At 37.2% G+C, this 22,660-nt stretch overlaps 1 protein-coding gene across 1 annotated transcript in view; it reads right to left on the minus strand.

Moving 5' to 3' along the window:
• chrm3a (cholinergic receptor, muscarinic 3a) overlaps positions 1 to 22,660 on the minus strand; it is a 96,131-nt gene that overhangs the window by 42,075 nt on the left and 31,396 nt on the right. The gene's annotated exons all lie outside the window — the stretch shown is intronic.

Here is a 22,660-nt window from a genome sequence, read left to right on the forward strand (position 1 = left end):
CAACATTTTTAGCTACTTTTAGGTTGCTTTTTCTCACAGAATCGTTCATCACACATAATCTGTTCACAGACCATCAGAAAGTTAAAACTCCCACGATAATTAAACTTAGGGATTCAGAAGGTTAAAAAACAAGCTCATAGGTCAGGCTTGTTGTTATTTTAACTTTATCTAAATTCTCACAGCATTATGTAGCTACCACCGTGATTCCATAAAAGTTGGGTGGATTAAATTCAGTATTCTCAGTGTATATTTACAAAAGAAAGAAAAGTTTATTGGTTTAACCATAAAAATCTTTGTACAGTATGTTTAGCAATTCATGGCATTCTGTTTGGTCTTAATTAAATCCTCAACTGTTAGGAGTCAGTGTTGCATACTAGAAGCATTGAGGATTGATTTCAAATGCCTATACTTGTTTTTATGGCTTTAAAAGGATCACCTTCATACCTCTCTAATTGCTTATCTGATTATGTTCCAAAACTCTCCTTTAGATCCAAAAAAGTATTCAAAATGACTTTCAGAAAGAATGCTGATGCAGCCTTCTGCTGAAACGCTCCAAAGGTTTGGAACAAGCTCCCATCACATATAAGACAAACAACTTCTGTTGCTGCACAGATAAATATATATATATTGTTTTAATTAATTGCATCTTCTGTAACATAATTTATACAATTTATATTTAATTTTATATTTATATTTTTTATTATTATCAACTTTTATTGCTTGTTTTTATTTCTTTACGTTTTTATTATTTTTGAGTTTATCTTAGTGTTTTTTTCTCTTTTTTTGCATTGTTTCTCTTGTTTTTTATACCTGTTAATACCTATTATTATTGTTATTAATAATTTGTAAAAATTCACATTGTGTTTCAGGTTCCCCCACAGTTTTACAGAGTATTTGTGATTTCCAACATATGACCTCCAACTCTTGGGGTTATACAAACAAACATACATATATATATATATACATAACTATGTCAAAACAGACCTGTAAGACATGACAGCCGTTTCCAGCTAAAACTAATGTGACTATTCAATCCTCCATCTGGAAAAGTCCAATTAAGTCCAGTGGATGCGCAGTCGCCTAATATGATCCCATTTTCGGTGTCATTTTTCCTCTTACTCGTCACGTGACAGAGCTTTTAGTCACTGAGAGATTATAACTCAGAAAGATGGCTATAGATTTTATTAACTATTCATAGTCCTGACTCATGACGCAACAGCCTCTTGGACAGCTGCAGCTCTCTCCCAACACTACGATTTCTACAGAAAGTAGAATAAAGGCAGACATTTTGTTGGGTTTATTACATAAAACCTGACACCATGGTATTCTGCTCCACAGGGACACCTCTCATCTGGTACCGTTAGGAAGTCAGATAGCAGAACTTCACATTTACTGCACAGAAAAGAAGTCTTTGCTCTTCTTTTCTTCTTTTATCTCTCAACTTCAGATTTCGCTTGATCTGCCCCTGCTTTTCCACATCCCCATTCTGTCTGAGCCTTTTTTATTTTCTCTCTTCCTCTCGGAAACTTGTGAAATCCCACAGTTTTCAACCACTTTTGCTATTCTTATCCACAGACTCCCATGACAGTTTTAGTATCATAACTATAGTTAGGAGGATGATAAGAACAGGGTGTTTGATTTCAGAATTGCTGAAATTGTCAATTAAAAACACAGATCGGTTAGAAGTGCGGGGAAATATTTTAACAGGTTTCCCATACATTATCATGAGGGGAATTTCAAAACTTTTCCATGACTTTTCAAGGACCCATAATACATTTTCTATTAGCAAGTGGTTGGAAAAACAATTCCAAAGAAGTAGGGGTGTTGTCTAAAACATAAATAAAACAGAACTACCATTGTAAACTATGTGGAAGGTTATCCATAGGAAAATACAGCAACACTTAATTTAATTTCTCAAATCAAAATTACATTACTTTTCCAAAACTTTCAAGAATTCAACAAATTCTGACTTAGTGCACTTCCGTACAAAATATCTGTAACTTCTTGCCTCGGGTTTGATTAGTGGCTTTGTGGAAATCTGCATAACACCACATCACCACAGGCGGAATGTTAAATACTTAAAAATGTTTGACATTCACTTCCCTCTCTGCTGGAATGTAGCTGCAAATTCATTATCTTTGTTCATTGGGCACCCTGAGGCATTGACTTTTGCATTATGTTGTCCTAGTGAAGCCATTAACGCCGTGTCAGCAAGGCACTCCTCTCTGTCAATGGCTGCACACAGAGGTGGCTATCAGAATTCACATCAGATCAAAGCTCATCGTCTCTGCTTTTGCCTCCATCAGCGGCAGGTGCAGCGGCAGAATCAGCTAGACACTATTCATTGCTGCTGGTCTCACTGAAAAAGAGATTTTCAATCTTATTGGGTCCACTTGTGTGGCGAGACACATTGCAGCAAAAGCGAGATGAATGCACAAACCAATAAAACCTGGAAACTGGGCCAGACAGAAATCCATTAGGCAGTTAGCTGTGCAGGTTGTTTCAATGCTAGTAAGTTGGATTGATTGCATAGTGCGAGTGGATGCGTTATGCTGTTGTGTGCTTTCTAAAGGTGAACAGGCAGATTGTTCTTGCTCCGGAGCTATAACAAATTTCTTTTTACCAGAGCAAGAAAGAGAGACATTTCACTTTCATTTATACCTGAAAGGGCGCAACGGCCATCTTATCGCTACAGATAAAATACACAGGTGGTCGGAAAATTAAGCTTAAGGAAATTAAAGCGAAAAACTTTGACCTTCTGTTCACACAAAGTTCATCAACGAGTCATTCATTTCCTACAGAGCTGAGAAACCAGCAGACAAGCCGATGCCCAACAAGTTTGTCAGCTGTGAAAAGTGAGTCATCGGCCATCTCAACTGCAATCACATTTTTATGCTTCCTAGGTGTTATATCTAAATTCAAGGCTTCAAAGATTTCAGCACTAATTATTTGAAAAACAAAGCTATTTTTTAATACTTTTTTAAATGAAATGCTTTTCTTATTTGTAGCCAGCCATGTTGTTGTTGTAAAGAATAAAAAGTAAAGTAGAAAGTACAAGTATCATCATGCAGCAGTAAAGCCCCCATCAGTGGTATATTATCATGTTATATTATTTTACAACCTGACCAATATAGGATTTTTGAGACCGATACTGATTTTAGAAAAATCCATTGATTTATGATATGGCAATATAATACATTTCTTGTGCATCGATATGACTCAAAGTGCCCAGAAATTATTAATTATTATTAATTGTATTATTATTATTTATAGTATTAAATAATATTTAAAATTATTATAATTGATTATACCATATAAGCAATTCAAGAGATAAAAACTAAGAAAATAAAGAATACATACAATTTAAATAGTTAATAAACATCTGTGCTGTATGTTCAATATCAGACACTATTTAAATAAAGAATAAATACAAATATCAAATGAGCTTGCAACATTTTAAAATCACCCAAGCTTTGTTTTCTGCATTTTATGCTTTCTAAATAAAGTTTTCCATATCAGTTCTAATTGAGCAATACATATGCAGATACGGAGATGTCCATGATAGGCCTATATCAGCCAATAAAATCTGCTGTCAGGCTCTTATTATTGTTGTAAACTGCATTTTAATGTTGTAGCAAAATAAATAATAATGCACCATATACTCTAACCTGTATGTATAAAAGGATAAATGTAGAAAGGAATATATTCTATGATCTACCACTGTTAAGATAAAACTGTAAAATTAAAGGTTGAACCAGCACCAGGGTGGTAAAATCTGTCATATACACACTGTGATGCTATATTTTTGTATTACTTTTTTCATATCTGCTTGAGACCTACAGTGTTTAAATAAAAATATCTCACAGTGTGCACAGATCGAAACATCAAGGACAGGGAGGTAAAGAAAATCCATTTGGGGTTCATTCAAGGTCAATCTTTTCTGCTCAGTGCCGTAACTTTGGAAAGTGAACAGATTCTAGCTAAACTATATGCCACTCAAAGCTCTCTCAACCTCTCTCCTTTATCTGTTTCAACACATACGAGAGCTCTTACTTTCCCTCTCAATAGCTTTCGCCTCTGCCTCGTACTGCAGGACTCTGTGTCCCCTCCGTTCTGGATGCTGACCAATAACACAGTCTCTCGCCCTATAATGCTGATGGAGGGCTTTCTGTGCCATCTGCCAGCTATGTGAATTTTCGAGTGTGAATGCGAGTGCGTCTGTAAGGTTATTTCTGACTAAATGTGGCGTACATTGTGCTGTGTAAAGGCAGGAAGGAGGAAGAAGACAGACGCAGAAAAGTAACACCGCAGGAAAATGTATCATGACAGAGAGAGCGAGACCTGGTGGAGGATAATGATCTTTTTTTTCTGAACCTGCTGCCACTCCTCAAAGTAACAATGGAGAAATGTCATGAGATGTCAGAGACTAGTTTAAGCCTTCCTGCTGGAATCCACTGGGATAATCACGCCACTATTCAAATCTTGGCTTTCAGATCAAATCACATGAGTGCTTCCAAATGAGCTGATTTCCGTTTGTAAAAATGAATTTTAACCAATCCTATCAGTTCTTTGGACTCATCATGAATATTCAGACCTCAGCGAGCTTGAACTGACTTTAGTCTCACTAGGTGAAATGAAATGTTCAACAGCAGACATGTCTGACTGGGCATAAAAATCCACTTTAACACAACGTTAGCTTTTGCAAATAAACAGCACTCGCCTGCAGATCACATGTTGAGTGGACTCTTGATGTAGGGTCTGTGCAGGTTAATATTAAGGTGAAACCCTGCTGGTTATGTCCCCAGAGGAAAATCTGAACAGAAGGCATTAAGCTAAAGAAATCTGTGACTTGCATAAGTATCCCCAGGGAAGAACAGCCTTTTTTCCCTTGCCAGAATGGAAATAGAATCAATGGAGTGTCATTAATGGCAGGACAGGGTGGTATTCTCGGCTGCAGTATTTCACTGAGGAAATGGCTGTTAGCATTATTGCACCACACAAATCACACTGGCAGTTGGCTTAGCTGATGGACAAGGAGCAGCTAGGCTTCAACGATCCCAAGAAATGAATAAGAAATTATATATTAGAAGGGAAGTTCCATTAAAGTCACATTTTCTGAATCTGGTTAAAGATCAGAGAACTATCTCCCAGCCCATATCTGTCCTTCTGTCATTCTCAGAGGTAAAAAATACGAACAAAAGGTAGAATTATGGCACAGAGAGCGAGGAGGATTACATTGGAAGTGACAGGATTAATACAAATATCATGTAACATAAATGAAGAGGAAAGACCATTTATTTCCTAGTTTTCCATAAGGATGGGTGATCACAATGTGCATAATTCTATTTTCCAATAACATATATCATAAAACAGTCGTTGGGCTTTAAAAAAACACAACAACAATTAGAGTTGAAAGGATTTGTCAATTAATTGATTAATAAATCAACAGAAAATGAATCTGCAACTATTTTGGCAAGTGAATAATTGAAAAAGTCAATTTTCTAGTTTGGGCTTATCGACTGTGAGGATTTTCCCACATTTGAAACAACTCAATTTAAACACATTACACGGGCTTCAGAGAAAAATGTGATTTCCCCAGGGATGAATTGAAAGAATAATGGCTGATGAGATGAGCATGATAAAAGTAATCATTAGTTGCAGCCCTAATAACAATTATTTTGATTATTGATTCATCTGCTGATCAATTAATTGATTGGTCTAAAAAATGTAATTTTTCCCATTTTAATTTCCAAAAAAACATAAAAGTCTCTCTTCAAATTAGTGGCAGACTGATTTATTGGACCAATAAATGTTTGTCTCGTTTGTAATTAATGTAATTGTTGTACTTTTTCAGATGCAAAGAAACATCACAAAAAACAACAACAAAATTACACAGTCATTATACATTGGCCCTGATTTCTAAATATCACCATCATCAGCCGATGAAAACCCGACATCGGTCTTTGGATTTTTTGTTTCATCCAATCAACAGTCTAAACTGCAAAGATATTCAGTTTACTGTCACAGAAAACACATAAAAACAGAAAGTGATCATAATTGAATACTTACTTTCTCATTTCAGCTCAACTGTTAATAAATGCTAAGCAAATACAATTAGAAGACAACATATTAAATACCTGACAAAGAGGGTACATCACGTTATTGATGCAAAAGGCGTATTTAAATCAAACAGCGCCATAAAGTTTTGCTCATTAATTTGCAGCATTGGCCAACTGCACTAACAGATATTAAAGTGAAGGAAAATCTGAAATGGCAAATTTATGTCATTATCAATTTAACTCCAGTTTCCATCACAACAATGCATCAAACTGTTATTAAAATATGTCACCATGAGAATCAGCACACCAGATTCTTTGCAAATCCAGCCTTTACAACTCATAATATAAATTCATGTATATTAATAACTAGTAGAGTGTAAATTTGTTGCACACTGCAGAACCCAGCATCTCCATCTTCAATAACTCAATTTCATTTACCTCAATGCACAGGCGAATTACTGGGATTCCAATTACTTATCATATGTTCTCGTCTTGATTTACTGCAAATGAAAAATGAACTTGCATTATAGTTTGTTTATTTTGCTGCTGCAGGCTATGATGCAAAATAGAGGATTTTTTCCCCCCCTCCAAGCATCTTATCAATGTTTGGAGACAGAGGGAGAGATACTCAGCATGTGCGATCGTTCATGCACCCACACACATAGCGGGTACCTCATAAAAGTAAGGCGGCTTAAGAGCCTATAGCTGCTCAGGCATAACACTTTCCATGCATACGGTTTGGAGAGAAGGGAGGTAATGAGTAAAATTACTTTGCTAAATGGAGGGGCCTGGTGCTCTGGAGTATAACACTGTGCAGGGTTCACTTCAGGGGGCACTGCACTTTACTCAGTTCCCTTTCTCTCTGCTGATAGCCAGGATTCAGCTGGGATACTATCAGCAAGGTTAAACAGGTTCTATCACTCACCGGTGGATTAAAGGTAGCAGAGTGGGGAGGAAGGTATTAGTCTGAAATGTCACATGCATATGCAAGCTATCAAAGTATTCAAATAAAAGGTGTGTCCTTAAATACACTATAGCTTACAATTTCATATATGGAGAAGAAAGTCAGTTTTGCTTGATATTAAGTGAGCAGTGGGGGAAAAACGTCATACCAAGTTTTTCCAAAGTTATATTAATATAATTACCCAGAAATATTTAACCATTACTTCCATTGATGATCTGATTGGCGGGACAAAAGACAGAAGGGGACAAAAGCCAGACTGGGGAATAGATAATTGAGAGCATTAACTTCATTGGGCCTAAGCTGATGTAACAGGGGGAGTAATGCAATCATTGGCTTTCTGTAAAGTCCAATGCTCTGTGGGTCTGATTTAAACAGCCACATTAGTGTTTTAAACACAGCTGGACAAGATGGATGGAAACTTAAACATGCAAGTTAATTGATGCTGGCCATAAAGACAGATGATTCATCAACATAGATGTAGATACCATGGAACAGTGGGCAGGAGACTAATATCCTAGATACCAAAATCAATCACACTGAGTCTCAAGCATGTTTCACTTTCAGAGTAAATTGTGTGTGTGAGAGAGATGGAGACACTGTAGAACTTAATCATGTCCCTTCTGAAAGCTAAATAATGACTAATGGCAAATTACTTAAAACATTAAGCTTTAAGGGACGTACATGAGGAAAACTCCATGGGTGATTATGTTAATGAGAGCACATTTCCTCTCTCGGCTGCATCAAAGTGAAGCCTACGCAGGTGGATTGATATTCCTGCTCGGAGCCAGACAAAGCAGAGAGGGCTGGAGGGGTAGAGTGAGGCCGGTCACACTCGTGTGTGCCTAAGTGTGTGTGTTCACATGCGTTTATACGCCTGTCTGTCTGTGTGTCTGTGTGCGTGTGTGTGTGTGTGTGTGTGTGTGTGTGTGTGTGTGTGTTTGTGTGTGTCTGCATTTTTTATCAGGGTCTGATCCAAGTGCCTCCAGATGCTGGTGCCATTTGCTCCACTGCCAATCAAAGGCCCCAGCAGAATGCCAGTCCCTGAGAGCCCTGGTTTACAGGCAGCTTACCTGTATCTCAGTATTACTCCGCTGCACACTGTGCTCTACCCCTGTAGCTGTTAAGTCACACAAAGGGAATATTTTACCAAAGCTAAAGCACCATTTATCAGGTGTAAACAACAGGCTGGGCTGAATTGTGTTTGGTAATGAAAATGTATCATCAGAAAAATATGTGAATGTAAGTTTTTAATCCTTAAGATTTCAGTTAAGTTAAGTCCCAGTGCAACTCAAAATGACACATTCATCAATCTCTGGGGGCAGAACGCACACCATGAGCATCTGGTGCTCAATTTAATGTAATCTTTGTAAATCTGTGCAGCTATGCTTACCAATGTTAATATGTTTTCATTTCTTAATATGCCTGGGACTAGAGGTGTCCCCAAGTTGGAGTTTATGTAGTGGAATCTGTTTGTTCACGTTTTGCAAAAGGTTGATTGAGCGTCAAATCTAAAGGAAAATAGCAGAGCTTGTGTTCATGAGGAATGAGTGGTTTGTGTGTGTGTATTGTTCCTAGTACTGAGACAGATTGGAGAAACATACGGATGTCACTTATTTTAGTGTGTTTGTGGTTGCAAATAAATCTTTCTGTCCTAATTTAATTCCCCCCAGTGTAGCAGAAAGTAGTGAAACGATGCAGAACGACAAAGAGAAAAAGAGCAGAGCTGTTTGTGGCCATCAGCTGTATTTACATGAATTCATATATTAAAAAAATAAATAATGCTCTACATTTTTGTGGGTGCTCTGATTAAAAAACAAAACGTATCCTTTGACTTTGTCATACCCAATCAGTATGAACATAAAATATACTGTCTTTGTACATTTTTTAAATGTAAATATATGTCAAAAAGGATCATGAAATTCTGTTTTATTTATATTTGAATTAATGTCCCAACTTCTTTGGAATCAGGGTTGTAAAATCAGACATACAGCACTTTCATATAGCCTGAATAATATGATCTGTTGCTTCATAACCACATTTTACTCTGATGATTGGCAGTCGCATCAGGTTCCTCAGATCAAATCATTGAATATTCAATTATGCAGGGTCACCCCTACCCAGGGCTGAATTATCTGCTTTTACATCATAACGTGACATTTGAATCTTGTTCAGTACTTGTACTTCAGTACAGCATGCAAAGCTTTCTGTGAATCCCTTGTGCAAGTACTACTGACAATGCAAACTACTAATCAGTAAGGTAATTAATGAGTGTTATGGTGATAACAATGAAAATCTTGAGGATTTATACTTTAAATAAATTGTTTCTAAATACAGAATGAACCCATATCAAGCTCTTTCCAGAGGAAACGTGTTGTCCATGTGTTATAAGAACAAGACACAGCATTATACATTTATCATCATAGAGGTCAAATGAGCTTCTGCAGAGATAATGGCTTTTCTAAAAGGTATGGCATGCCATTACATTAGGTGTCTATAGGTCAGGCTTATTTCACATTATAGGTTAATGGAAATCACAGCAACAGAGCACGGCAGCTGTACTTTTTGATGCCAATGATACACCTTATCCAACAACAAAGACAGGGTGAGACAAGGAGGGGGTGATGAGATACTGACACCATATTTGACGTTTACACTCATAGAGTTGTTGTCCAGTGGATGTCTTAGTGAAAGCCACCTGATCGCAGCACATAAGACACATAGAGCTACTGGTGTTACAAAATATATCTTGTCTGCTGACCTGCACCTATTATAAACGTTCATCCATCTCAAAGAACTATTTTCTCTGTTATATTTCAAAGCATTGACTCAAAACCAGCAATAAATAGAAAGAGAAATTCAAGGAATGAAGATAGAACAATAAACGGCCTTAACGTACGTCATGGAGAAATGCATCCGTCCCAATTGCATTGCTGATTCTGGCACAGATTAGCATAGCCTGTAAAGAATTACTGATATCACTAAAACAGGCTATACTAATTAAAGCCAGAATCATCAATTCAGATCTTCGGACACCTCGACCCCTAAGAATGGAGGAGAAGTTTGGTTCCAAGCAGAGCTGAAGTTGGAAATGAATCAAACGTTAGCATCAGAAGGTCAGTAGATGAATGGGAGATAAAAGAAAAGCACATGAGAAAACAGAATGCTTCTTTTGTATGAAAATGTGATGTTAAATTTGATACAATACTTTCATTACATATTATACAAACAACGTTATTTTCCACCTTGTTAAGGGGGAAAAGGGATTTTTAAACAGATTTCAGATCGCTCAAGCCGGGTGTTGGAAGTACTTCCAGTTTGCAAATCCCTTTTCCCACTGTGAGTGTTCAACACATGGTGCATTTGAGTTCAGAGCAGCCCAGGAGCAGCGAAGGGGTCCACAGGACAGATGTCCCCTCGTCCGTTTTAAGCAGTCTTTATCTGTGAATTATACCACACACAATGCATCACCCCAGGACCAGCTTCTCAATGATACCCTGGATATAATGGATGGCCTGGTGAAAAGAGAAATGAAGGGAACATAAAGAAAAAGGAGAGGAGTGGGGAGGATGCTCATGTGAGACAGAGAAGGAACAACCAAGGAGAGATTTAGAAGGGTACAATATGACAGAGAAGAAATGAACAGAGAACTGCGTTTTTGAGATAAGGAAAATATACATTCTGTTTCAGCTCATGAACAGGTGGTGCAAAAATGCTGCAGAATTTCCCACATAGAGAACAGACAACAATGACTGAGTCAAAAGCTTCTCTAACAAAGATGTTTTACCGGCTTTGGCTCTCAGACTTATATGTCAAAAAGATGACGTTCCCTGTGTTTGCTTTGGTTTGCTCTCTGAAACCTCTGTGAATAAAACACCATCTGTTTGTCAGAATTGTCCAAAGAAAAATTAGCACTCAAGATGCTCAGCTCAGAAGTCTCAATCCTTTACTGTCCCTCTGTGGCCCAGATAATGTGGACACTGTAATAATTTATCCTCATAATGAAACAGACCTAAGATACAGTGTTCAGCAGTTACAGTGTACAGATTCATCACCACACCATTATGACGCATACCATGATTACTATCACTGACTGAGAATTCCTGAGGGGTTGTGTAAACCAAAAAACTAAACTATCATGACAGAAGGCCAAAGTCCAAAAGGAAAAAAGTCTGTTTACTCTTGTTCAAGGTTGAAAAGGAGCAAACACACTGTGTTGGTGGTGTATTTGTTAATTAATTGGAGAGACGCTGGAAGGAATTTTTATTTGTAAAGATTAGAAACATTCCTGCCAAAAAAACACATATTTTACTTTGAGATTCTTCTTGTTTGTTCTTTTGCCAGTAAATTTAAGAAGATATGTGGATAATAAAGGAAGTAAAAACTTATATACATTGAATATAATTTACAGGTGCCACTCCTTCTCATCTACACAGTTTGGTTTAGCACTAAACATACACCTGTTAACATGATCAAAATGACAATGCCAGCATGCTGATGATTAATAGGTGATGTTCACCATGCTCACCATCTTAGCTTGCATGCTAACAATTGTTGATTAGTTAATCCAATACTCAGCATTGTATCAGTCAGATACTGGCCTAGATAATTGAAATGGATATTGTAAAAAATCCATCAGTCTAAACTGAGCGACATGCCGTAGAGAGAAAAGTGCCACAAGTTACACAGATGAGTAGCTATGTGAACAAAGTTTTAACAATAATGGCACTCTGAGAACAATACAAAAAGGATGTGTTGTATTTTACTTCTCAGTGCACTTAAACAACGCATTAATGGCTGTTTCCAGTTTTTCCTTGAAGAGCAAAGGATACGGATCAGGTGAGCCATGAAATATAATAAAAAACTATGTTTTTACGATTATTCCGACACCACATGACTGCAGCACAACTGCCCTATCTTGAAATGTTAAGCAAATGGAATATAAATTTGTGTATCCGCCCGTGTGATTTGTATGATTTCCAAAATTTCACGGGTTCTGCCTTGGACCATGTTACACACCATCACCAAGTTCTCTGAAAAGTGGGCCGGCTAGTTTTATGTGATCCTGCTGACAAACAGAAACCGCAATGAAAACATATTCTACTTGCTGGAGTTAATAAAAAGAAGCATCATTATTGCATAAATGCATGACTGTATATTTGTTCTGTTTGTATTGATGTTTTTAGATGGCTACATTTAGCAAAGTGCATCCATACGAATGTAACAGCTTGATGGTGTCAGATCACTAATAGCATCAGAAGTTTCTCAAAGTATCGGACATGAAAAAGTGGCCCATGTTAGTTTATCTCTAAACACAAAGTACAGCTGTGATGTTGGGAATGCTATTAGTTTTGCAGGTATGTGGTCATAAAACAAAGTAATGGACATATAAAGATTTAGTTTTGTTGATGGCGCTTGAGGGAGACATGAATGTCTGAGTGAAATCATAGTAAAAAAAAAAAAAGTATAGCAAAACATTTCATAGTTGCTGAGGGATTTCATTTAAAACCAAATGTTAACAACATGGTATTGCAAGAGAAAAAGTTAGTGGAATATCAAAGCTGTGGATTCATCCACTGGAGACTGTAAAAGTCTGTTAAAAAATTTCACAGCAGTCCACAGTAGCTGTTGAGTAATTTCAGCCTGGATTAAAGTGGTGAAACCAGCCGACCGACCAGCACGGCCATCCCCAGAGCCATGCCGCTACCATTCAATTTTATCGTGCTGCAAACTTTTATTTCCCTCACAGTTTTATCGATCCAGCAGTGAAACACCAACAATGTTTGTTCTTGATCAAACAGAAGCAGAGAGGTTGGCGAATTGAAGTCAAGAACATGCTACAAATTGATATGGAAAAGAAACAGAAATAAAGCTTAAAAATCATAATTTTTTTATCCCGCTCCCTCAAATAATAAGCTGTTGCTTGGAATTGTGTACTACCAGCTTGTGCTGGCCTGTTCCAGTCAATAACTTTTAGTGCGAGAACAACACTTTCAGTGTGATGGAGTCATTCAGAGCAAATACAATTTAATTAAGTGTTCTGACTATACAGTGATCTTGCCTTTAAATGGACTGCTTAAACGATTTTTTCTCTGTGTATTTAAGTGCTGTTAACAAGTTTTTTGTCATTTTCCTGCTTTTACTTAACAAAACAAGTGAGGTTCAATTGGACTATTAAGCTTATGGAATAGGTAATTTACCTTAAGTTACATTACATTGTCACATAAAGATAAAAAAAAATATAGGTAGTTTTGATTTGGTTCCACGGGTTGTTATTTTAGTTTGAACACTTTTAGTTTCCAAGTTATTTTGCCAGTCAAGAAATATTTCATGTTTTGTGAATATAAAAAAACACCAGCTTAGTCCATGACAACCAACAGAAGGCAATGTGTCCATTAAAATTCCTGGACGGTCTTGTGAGAGGGGATAGCTATAGGTTGTATTAAATATTGCAAACATGGACGAAGGTTAGACTACATCGCTTCCACCGATGCATTCCACGCCTGCAGAATAACATGTCTACAGGTTGACTGAGGAGCTGCATGAATCGAAAGCCACCACATAAAAATATATTTATGCCACAGGAGAAAAGTTGGAGAGATACATCTGGACACTGTCTCCAACAGGTATGGGACTGTGTGTTCTGGCAGCTGAAGTGGGGAGGATAATAAAACAAGGGAATTTTGTGGAGGGAGGGGAAGGAAAAAAGGGAAGGGAGGTGGGTGGGGGGGTGGGTAAAGTTGTATTTGTGTAAGATTTCTTTAAGTGCATACATTCCCCTTTTGCTTTCACTATGGGGATAATGTAAGGAAACTGATGTAATAATCATAACATAAAAGAGGGTGTTGGTGGAAAAAGGCTGTTGGGACAGCTGTTTCTTACGTCCACGTACTTAAATGTTCCTGTACACATATTGAACAACACTTAACCTGCAAATGGGAGCTGAAACATATTCACAGTTAGGACCTGGCAGGGAGGAACAGCAAAGGATTAAAAAAGGAACTCCTACATCATCAGAGCTTAGGGAAACACTTCTGAAGGTGTTGTGATGCAGCTGTAAATGAGAAAGGTCAGACTGAGGAGGAGAGGCAGAGAACAGTTATAGGGGACACAGTTTATATGGTGCAGCTCTAGATTTCTAAGATAAAAGTGTGGTGATAAAGTTGGTATGTTTCCTTTGCTTTGCTAATGAAGTCATAGGTATTCCAGGACATGGAAATATGAAAGCTAGTGAAGTTGAGGGTAGGAAATGAGTACTAGTAGTATGGCTTTGTGTTGACCAAATCACTTTCGCACTAACAACAACAATCATCTGGTTACTGAATCGAATTGCAGAGATATGTGAGCCTTGCAAACTTGTTTATTTCTGTTGTCATTTTATATCGTTTTCATAGCTGCAATGTTTATAGACATATAGTAAAAGATGGTGGTCTGATGTATCTGACATTTTTGCTTTTATCATGTATGTTGCTTTCGCTTCCACTTCCGCTCCCTCCCACTTCCGTCAGGAGTGATGATATTACTGCGCCGAGTCGAAGTGCTCCCAAGTGCTATTCCGCCATACATTATAGTTATCCTTTTTATCCGATTCGAAAAGCGCCACGTTTTATTTTGTGTCGCCATACTTGGTCGTTTAACTACTCGTGTAGCTGTATTTAAATAGGGAAAACGTGGAGGAGTTTGGTCGCTTCTAACTGTCCATCTGTTTGGGTCCTAATGAATGAACTGGGCTAAGCTAAGTGCTAGCCAAGTAGCTCCGCGCGCCAGGGCGATTGAGTGCACGCATTGAGACGCAAGAGGTCTGTATCAACTCGTCTTACTTACCCGAATAACATGTTTTAATATGAAAAAACGGTGGAGTGTTCCTTTAAGTTTACATGTGATAAAAAAATGTTTTGATGATGAAGCCGAATATTACTGTACAATATTCTGGTTTATATAAGCACATGAACTACTGCAGACTAGTCTCTGAACAGGTCTAACGCAGTCAGAATGTGCATCAACAGATCGTGTTATATACGCCACAAGTAGAGTCTAATTCCGTGGGACCTACCTAATGAAAGTGTTGATTTATGAGTTATGAAAGCATCAAACTCAAATTTATTATAGATTAATAACATAACAGATCCAGTTGTGATTGGTTCTGTAGAAATATATCAGGCCTACAGGGTGCACAGCAGCACAGAAAGGACAATAGAGCTTACGGTTCCAACAAGGTGATGCAATTAAAAAGAAGTGTCTGAAAGGTGTAATAGGACATTAAAGCACAGGTACAGAAGCTTAGAGCTGAGAGTAGGGTGAGATTTTTTTCAGCAGGAAAACTCGATCACAGGAAAGAAAGATGGCTGTGGAGCAAACATATCGAGAGAAAGAAGCAGCAATTTGAGCCAAAGCTGCTTCTGGACAAAGCAGTCAGTAGATGAGCTGGTGAAGTGCAGGAAAGGGATTTGGCTAAAGGGTAGTGCAATATGGAAAGAAACCAAATTAGATTCATTATGTCTAACATAATATGTGCCATCATCGCCCCAAACCTCAGTGGGTGAGTGAGTGAGGTTAGTTGAGTGTGAGTATGATCAAGGATAGTTATTCAAGTGACAATCAACAACAATCACTAAAAAAACAGTTGCAACAAATATGTAGCCACTCACAAAGTGTTTGTTATTATACGTTTTTTAAGTGTTCAACTTATTTGATCCATGTCTTGTATGCTTTAGTGAGAATGACAAAGCATTCAGTCCTGACATGACAGCACCTCTAGGCTCTGACACCAGAATAAAAAGTCATCAGAAACAGCTGTGGGTGTGCAGCTCTGCAGCTGTGGCACTTTCCCTTTCCTTAACACCCATGACTTCTTCAATCTGTCCCCGGAGGCGTCACCTCAAACCCAAAGGGCCGCAGCATCTCAGCACCTCTGTGTTTGTGAAATTTATCACTGTCCCCTAAAGCTGTTCATACACAGGACGCATACACAAACACCACTGCACAGGAAAGAATGTGCTGGAAAAGACAGATTTCTGGCTTTGAATAATACACGGTCATAACAAGGTGTCCCAAAAAGCAGCATGTAAGTAAAGCGATTTTATTTTCAACCCTGTCTCCGACAAATAACATTCACATTCAATTAAACTGCATTCTCAGTTAAGTTTTGAGGGAAATGCATTTTCCACCAGATTACTGTCACAGTGTTAGACACATGGTTGATGTTGTGAATTTAAACAGGTTTAGTAAAAGATCATTGATGTTAAAGTATGTTAAAACAAGTGAATAATAACTCCGTCTCCTGGATCAAAGTCCCAGGCTTGTTTGGGGACTTCTATCCTCCCCAAGCTTCTCCCTATGCAAAGTTACACAGACTCTGATTAGAAATGTATTTGTGAAAATACCAAAATAAAATAAAATAAATATATAATAAAATATGTTGCATGGGAAGTTGGGAACGCAACTTTTTGGGAGGCCAGACTGTTTCTTTTACTTAAAAACATTCTGATTTAGCAAGATCGCCTTTGCTGTAACAACTGTGTAATCAGATTAATCTTATTCTCTTGGTGCTCAGTGATCAAACTGAATTTGCAAGTATAGACATACTTAAATTGTGAGATATTCCTAAGATCTCCAGCCTGTAATATACAGTATGCAATTGACACTATTCAACAACTAAACAGAAGGATGAAATGTCACAAGTCAATCAGCAAGATCACCTACTAGTCACTCAGCTAATCACTAATCAACAGTTGTATAAATGCTATTCATTGTATTCATTGTAACCCATGTATAGCTGCAAAAATGTTCCAATGAGTTCTGTTAAAATACTCAAACTGTTGCAAAAATACAGTTTGATTAATGACCAAGAGAATGACAGAGTCGCACAAAAACTGCACAGCAGCCAACTGTTTCCAAGAAGACGTATTGACACACAGACAGCAAAGAGAGTCAAGGTTAAAGGGCGAGAAAGTCTGTTTCTAAACTCTGCATCTATTTCAGCAACATTTTGTTGCATAACTGCTGTGCTTCTCAAGTGCTACAACTGGTTAAAAACTGTATTTTAACTTCAGTGCTGGAGACAGAGAGGCTGTCTAATCCTGTCCAAACGTTCCTGTTCCAACAAATCTGAACAGACGCTCATTTAAAAATATCAAACGCAGCAAAGCAGTTCACACACTTACACTGGACAAAATATCTGCTAAAATATATTATATAAGGGTTTTTTGGAATATGTTGAATTGGTATAATAATATGTTGGGAATGCTTGTTTGAATAAATTGTATAATTGCTTGTTCATCCTGCATCAAAAATGTTGCTTTAGTAAAAGTAAGTAAGTATAATCCAGGAAATGTATTTCAAGTACAAAATGTCTCCCGTAACTGCTATACTATTATATCATTATATTATTATTATATTATTATGACTTGTGCATTTATGTAGGACCATTTCATAGTTCAAACTCTACATATGGCTGCTTTTCCTTTGAATAATTGTATTAATTGTATGTATGAGTAATAATGTTGAGGTTTGGACTCGTAGATATACAAAATGGTTGTGGGTAAAGTGACAGCATGTCTTACTATTTTCACTCATTTACAAACCAAACAACCAATCGGTTGATGGAAAAATAATCAGCAGATGAATCCAAAATGAAAATAATTTTAAAAATGAGCTCCACCTTAAGACCCAACAAAATTGTGCTTTAGTGTAGACCTCATTTAGAATTCGATGTGCTGCTGCAGTATTTAAACATAAAAACTTCAACAGATACTAAATATTTAATATCTTGGATCAAGATTTGGGCCAAAAAACATGATTAGTTCATTCCTAGAGAACACACAGCTGCTTACACACATTTAGCTGAATTGAATAAAGATACTAATTCACAGCAGGAGAGTTTTTAACAAGGCTGAAAACAAACATGAGAGTGTTTCAAAACTCCCTAATCTTGCTACAATTTCATCAGAACACTATAAGGACTTCAGCAGAGTTGTGTGTGCGTTATTATGTATGTGTGTATTAATGGACGCCTTATATCAGAGACTTCCTAACTTAGCCAAGGCTTATTCCATAATTGCGAGTATGAGCCCCTGAGAACTGCAGAATACTTAATAGGTTTTAAAATGTTTGAAGTATCATAATGCAGAACCGTGCTGCCTAATGAAGTCCCACTAGAGTGGTTTCCCTCACTGTAACTCACCTTTTCATTCTCGCGAACATTCCATCAGTTTGATTTTGACAGACATGGTTGAAATATCCAGCAAGAAACAGCCTACAGATCATGACAGAGGCTGACAGAATATCTTAGCTTGTGGCGTTATGTACAAAATGTACAAAATCTATATGTAGGAATGATCAATTGGTCGACCATATAGAAATGAGCAAAAAAATAAAGATTTCTTCACTCTTCAATCGCTCTTGCAGAATGAGATCACTACAATTTATTATTTTCTTCACCAGCAGGTAAAAGTAAAACTGGACTCCAAATATGGCAACAAAGGATCAGGTTCTACAACCCTTTTCCCCCCAAAGATTTACAATGCATTTCCTTACTGGTCCTTCGTTATATCCAATCCCAAGTAAATTTCAGAATAACTACAGAAATGTTCTGCAAACTAGATAAAAAAAAAACATATACAAAAGGACATTGCTGCTGCATGTATTGTTGTTTCCAACTAGAAACTATTGTTCACTAAGCTACAAGAAGTTTCTGGAATATCAACGCAGTCCTTCAATTGTGGGTTTCGGATAAACAAAAAAGCCTTATATTGGGTTTTTTCACTTTGCTTGAGGATTTCTGGCAAATCGCTGTTGAAGAATTGTAGAATGAGATTGCTACAATTTAGTCTCATTTCTGCAGGAGATAAAAGTAAGAGTGGACTACAAATATGGCAACCAAGGGATCAGATTCTATAACCTTCCCAGAGATTTTCAAAGATCTTCAATGCATTTCCCTACTGGTCCTCCGTTACATGGGATTCCAAGTATATTTCAGAATAACTACAGAAATGTTCTGCAAACTAGATTAAAAAAAACATACAAAAGGACATTGCTACTGCATGTATTGTTGTTTCCAACTAGAAACTACTGTTCTTTAAGAAGTTTCCCTGAATATCAATGTAGTCCTTGTGGGTTTTGAATAAACAAAAAAAAACTTAAATTGATGATTACAATCTGCCACTAAACATCATGAAAGTCCAATAAAATCTAACAATGTAGCCATGAGCTGAAACAGATAAGATGGAAGAGGCGTAGGACAAACACATTACTTCAGACAGGTAATCATATTCCAAGAAATGAGGTGACAGAAACGGTTTATCTGTGCCTTCCTACACTCACATGCCTAAGTGTGCTCGTCCATGTCTGTTGTATAACATCGCCTGAGCCTCCTTTTACTGAGAACCCAAATTAAATGCATGCTGACTGAATTCTATGCAATGCTCGAATGCTTTTAACCAGTCCTGCTGTTGTAGCCACACTCACAGATATTCTGCGGGGCAAACTGTAAACCCACTGAACTTTGTGTGGAGTAGCAGTATTTTTACACTGTACATATGCCCCATTTTGTTCAATGACAAATGAGCTGTGCCTTTGGCCAGTTAATACAAATTATTATTTATTTATTTTTATGTTTGCTTGATTTTAATGTTTTTTGTGCTAGTTTTACTTACATAGATTGCATTGATTATAGCCCGGGGTTCTCTTCTCTCTTATGAATGCATGTCGACTATCAATCATTGCTTTAGTGAGAACCTGATTTCCATAGAGAGGCAATCTCGCCAAAGGCTACTTCATTTAATAGTAACTTTTTTAGGGGAGCTGAAGGTAATATTTTATCACAGAACAAGCTTTGCAGCACGTTGTAGTAGTATCACACAAAATCAGCCATATGTCTGTTCTACTCAGGGCTATGAATTGTACTATATTTAAATAGGGTTATAGCTTCGGAACTCTTTCCATTTATTCAGAAAATATGGACTACAGTGATGGAAAAAGCTTTTTTATGTGTGTTCGGGACCACTCATGAGCAAAATGTTTGAGGCAATGATTATAACTAAGGAATAATGGACAGCCAGCAGGTCATTATAATGAACCCTGATAGGGTGATTCTGGACCATTTGGCTTTACATTATCCATTGTATTACACGGCAACTCACTACAGATAGACATAGATTTTTTTTATTTTTAATTATTTTTTTGCTTCCACTAAAGAGTTAGATTCTGCTGTTGGAACAGTTTCAATACGATAAACTCCTTTTAAGCTTATTTGAACAGAATGCATGCAGCACATGATGTAGACTTTTTGGCCAGAAATTTTCAAAGTCTGCTAACATTTTCTTTTCAATGACATAGTCTACTTTAGTCTAGTTTACTTTACGTCTGTCTGTTACAATTTTTATTGATTTCTCTGTCGTCCAGCTCTTTGTGTCCTTCTGTCCTCTTTTTTGCCATTTCTTTTCATAGCCATTCGTCATGACTTGAAAGTTTTGTGTTTTCCAAATATATTCAAATGAATATTAGAAATATCTTCCACGGAGTTTGTTTGATAGTATAACAGAATGTGCCCATAGTAATATCGGTCAGTAGAATGCTGTAACTGACCAATCAGAATGTTCAACAATATGTAATGAATAAAGCATAAACTACATAATAAAAATATAAAATATTCCAACAAAGGTACTATTTTCATTTGTTGTCTCTATATTTTCACCCCAGTTGAAACCAGCCCATTTCATGAGCTGTACGGTTCATGTTTTTGGCACATGATAGAGTTAAATCACAGGAACACGTGACCTGGCAGCCAACATATAGGCATCCAGATCCTAAGTGGCAGTCCAGGCCGTACAGCACAAATTCCAGCCTCTCCATCTCTGGCTCTGGCACATGGATCCATTTCAGCTCCTGAGGACCAGCCTGCCCTCTTCCTGTAGTGCTAATACATCGCCTTCAACATCACTCCAGAGGTTCTTATTTTAAATCAAACCACTTGTTTCAATCAAACCGCACATGTGCTGCGTTCATGCAGCAAAGCCAACATTATCTCAAGCCCTCCATTTCTCTGGGCCCCTAATCACACTGCACATTATTACACACCAAATTATTATTAGTAGCTGCAGTTGAAGTCGGATTAGTGTTTTGGTATTGTGGTCCTTGTTGTAAGACTATTATCATTATTATGTTTGTTTATTTTTGTCGGTCTTGCGTGCGCTGATATTTACTTTCCACAGGTAATAAGTTACAGATGGTTTGCATCCCAACGCTGAGGACTGCTTCCCTATATGGCCCTCTGCTTATGCTAATAACAAACTGCCTGGAATGTGCATCCAAATTAAGATCAAACATGATTCACCAACGTTTTCACATGGGTACTTACTATTTAGTCGTCTCCAATGGCTTTATGGATGAGTCACAGGGTTTTCTTGTATTTCTTGTTTTTAGATTTCAAAATAAGTTTTAAGAATAAGTCTAAAAGAGTGTCTTTTAGCCCAACTGAACACTGAAAAATACATTTCTAAGCAACCAAAATGTTACGGATAAATTTGATTAACTGAAAACACACTCGAAAAGGATCAAGGGTTTGAAGGGGAAAACACACAGTGCACTGTTGTAGCAACCGGTCCATCAAAGGGTAACCCCGCCCTAAAGCATACCATTGCTTTATCGTCTATTTGACTCCAAATGAGACCAATATTTACAAAATGAACATCATGTTGTATTGAAGATCACTTTTAACCATCAACTCATATTAAGAATGTTTACTGAAGTGAGAAATCAAGAAAGACGGCTCATTTTAGGCTCATTTTCCTATTGAATTACATGCAATCTGACTTTTTTTTGCAACCAGTGGAGTCGCCCCCTGCTGGTCATTAGAAAGAATGCAGGTTTAAGGCTCTTTGTTCAGGCCCAGATGTGCTGCTTGGTATTTATCAGCAGTTACTTCCACAAAATACCCAATTTACTCTTGTCTGACTAAAGTTTATGAAACGCTGCAATGCTCAGGAATTATTGAGTCTTTTTCCAAAACTAAAATTATACATTTGGGAGATTTTTATTAGTTTTGAAAGATTAAAGTCTTCAACAAGAACAAATGGGATTGGAGCTGAGTGCCACAGAAGTATTGAGTGCTTTTTGGTCTTTTTAATGGAATTATATTGAAAGATATAGCCATCCCCGCTCTTTTAGACAAAAGAATTGAGACAATATAAGAACAATCGATAATGGGGTGATGTAGTTATTGTGGTCACACATGCAGTGTGGCTATGGACTGCATTTATTTAGAGCTTTTCTATCTTAACAGGGCTAGATGTGTCATCATGAAAGGCAAACATGCAAGGACACAATTTAAGTCTTAAGTGACTGATCGTTACCCATCATGGGGACTTTTTCATACACATGCTCACAAACACACACATGCAAAGGCTTATTGATCCCATTGAAGGTAATTTCAGATAATTTCTTTTTTTTGCTTGAAGGGTTATCACTACTTAGGCAAAGGGGGAAATGGAAATTCTTAAGCATAGATGACTGGATCAATGCTTCAGGGAGGACAAAAAGGAAAAAATCCACATTCATTTTTTTCTTTTTAAATCAGCCCCAAGAAAAATTACAGATAATGTGTTCTGTTTGGACCTCATTTAGATGTCTAACATGAAAATTA

The sequence above is a fragment of the Centropristis striata genome, chromosome 20, assembly GCF_030273125.1.
Source record: "Centropristis striata isolate RG_2023a ecotype Rhode Island chromosome 20, C.striata_1.0, whole genome shotgun sequence".
Taxonomy (NCBI): domain Eukaryota; kingdom Metazoa; phylum Chordata; class Actinopteri; order Perciformes; family Serranidae; genus Centropristis; species Centropristis striata.